At 61.9% G+C, this 2,500-nt stretch overlaps 1 non-coding gene across 1 annotated transcript; it reads left to right on the forward strand.

The window, feature by feature from the left end:
- The first annotated feature begins 2,085 nt into the window (after nt 1–2,085).
- On the forward strand, nt 2,086–2,239 carry LOC140475338 (5.8S ribosomal RNA). Its single transcript, XR_011959886.1, has one exon. It is a non-coding gene; the product is annotated as a 5.8S ribosomal RNA (ribosomal RNA).
- The last annotated feature ends 261 nt before the right edge of the window (nt 2,240–2,500 follow it).

The raw sequence follows: 2,500 nt of genomic DNA on the forward strand, positions 1-2,500 counted from the left end.
CACTCGTAAAAATAAAACGTGACAAACTTTGTGTTGGTTCAAGTACGAAAGGATCTCTGTCGGCTTGGGGGTACGCCCGTTTCCGTTTCAACTTGTCTCGCGAGGGTGGTTTCGGGGCCAGCAGGAGAGCTCGTCGGGGTAGCAGGCCCTGCAGCCGTGGTCACCGCCAAACCCCCACAACTCGAGCAAGTGAAAAAAAAAGTAACAGGAGCGAAAGCATCTCTGTCGGCTTGGGGGTACGCCCGTTTCCGTTTCAACTTGTCTCGCGAGGGTGGTTTCGGGGCCAGCAGGAGAGCTCGTCGGGGTAGCAGGCCCTGCAGCCGTGGTCACCGCCAAACCCCCACAACTCGAGCAAGTGAAAAAAAAAAGTAACAAATAAGAAAGGATCGTCGGCTTGGGGGTACGCCCGTTTCCGTTTCAACTTGTCTCGCGAGGGTGGTTTCGGGGCCAGCAGGAGAGCTCGTCGGGGTAGCAGGCCCTGCAGCCGTGGTCACCGCCAAACCCCCACAACTCGAGCAAGTGAAAAAAAAAGTAACAAATAAGAAAGGATCGTCGGCTTGGGGGTACGCCCGTTTCCGTTTCAACTTGTCTCGCGAGGGTGGTTTCGGGGCCAGCAGGAGAGCTCGTCGGGGTAGCAGGCCCTGCAGCCGTGGTCACCGCCAAACCCCCACAACTCGAGCAAGTGAAAAAAAAAAGTAACAAATAAGAAAGGATCTCTGTCGGCTTGGGGGTACGCCCGTTTCCGTTTCAACTTGTCTCGCGAGGGTGGTTTCGGGGCCAGCAGGAGAGCTCGTCGGGGTAGCAGGCCCTGCAGCCGTGGTCACCGCCAAATCCCCACAACTCGAGCAAGTGAAAAAAAAAGTAACAAATAAGAAAGGATCGTCGGCTTGGGGGTACGCCCGTTTCCGTTTCAACTTGTCTCGCGAGGGTGGTTTCGGGGCCAGCAGGAGAGCTCGTCGGGGTAGCAGGCCCTGCAGCCGTGGTCACCGCCAAACCCCCCACAACTGTTGGGCGCCTACCTGCGCGGGGCAGGAGGACACTTTCCGATTTCAAATCTCCGTTTGCCGAGTCCACCCCGAACGCACGCGGGCGGGCGGGTTCGCATCACCCTTCGTCACAAGGGGCGAAGCCCGTTCCACCGTCTCGTCAGTAGTGCCGACCGGTCTGTGATCGACGAGGGGAGCCACACCAGGTCCGGCCCTGCTGCTTGGCGGCACCGCGTCGTCGGGAGCTCGCGACAGACGGAGGGTTTCGGTGTACTCTCCAGCCACGGGAAACGAAGCCGGTGATGCAGGCGCCGGTCTTTCGCTCCCAAATCGGCTGGGTTTACATCGTTGCTATCTAGTCACGCTCCCTTCAAACCCGACGGGGTACCTATTCCCCTCACCCGTCTGTGCGTATACAGCCTCTTTGCACTTGCGGGATGGGGGTGGTGGTTTAAAGACTCTCGAGTTGCCGCCCGTCGGTCTCCGAGCTCCGTGCAGTAGTGATCCCCAGCGAACTGCCAGCAGGGCGAACGAGCGATCCCGCTCTCGGTCGGGGCGCCTGGCGTCGATCGGTGGTCGGTGGCTTGCGGGCAAGCTGCGCTGTGAGTGTGGGAACGAGTATGACGAGCCGTTGCCGCGACTCCCAGTCCACCTCGGCGGTGGCTGGGCCGGGCGGGCGTCTGCTCGGGCGAGTGCCGCCCCCGCCTCCTCGCAGGAAGTCCGCTCGCCGACACGCCGCCACGTGCACGCGTCAGTGACGCTGCCGAACCGATGGCCGGTGCCCGTTCCCGCCTCTGCTTTTCCTAGGGCAAAGCTGCTGCACGCCTCGTGATACTAGGCGGGCGACATGGTGGCGGTGATCCTGCCTCCGTCGCTGCGGTGCGTTGGGGCACGCATCGCCTCTTGGGCGCCCTGTCCTCCTCCCCCCAATAGACGTATGTTTCTGCGGGCCGCACCAGGATGGTGCTCCCCATCGCTTCACGCCACCCTGCTCCGCCCGCACGCCGGCGTGCAGGTGGCTGTAGCTCAAGGTGGGGAGCGTATGTGCGGTCCGGGTCGCTTTCCTCTGGCGAGGGAGAGACCTAAAACAAACTCAGACAACTCTTGACGGTGGATCACTCGGCTCGTGCGTCGATGACGAACGCAGCTAGCTGCGAGAATTAATGTGAATTGCAGGACACATTGATCATCGACACTTTGAACGCACTTTGCGGCCCCGGGTTCTTCCCGGGGCCACGCCTGTCTGAGGGTCGTTTGGCAATCAATCGCACTCGCCTTGGCTGGCGAGAGCGCGGCTGGGGTGTCGCAGAGGACCCGTCCTCTTTGTCCCCCTAAGTTCAGACTCCGGAGCCCTCCGGCGTCGGAGCGCTTGGCCTTTCCCCCCCACCCTGCACATTCCGTTCGTCAGGCTCGACGCCATCCCCCCGCCGGGGAGCGCGGCCTGGCGTCCGTCTGTGTCGTGGCAGTGGGGCCAGCACGGCTGTCACCGGTCCCAGAATGGCTGTCGGTGGTTC

This window comes from Chiloscyllium punctatum, unplaced genomic scaffold, assembly GCF_047496795.1.
Source record: "Chiloscyllium punctatum isolate Juve2018m unplaced genomic scaffold, sChiPun1.3 scaffold_1551, whole genome shotgun sequence".
NCBI lineage: Eukaryota > Metazoa > Chordata > Chondrichthyes > Orectolobiformes > Hemiscylliidae > Chiloscyllium > Chiloscyllium punctatum.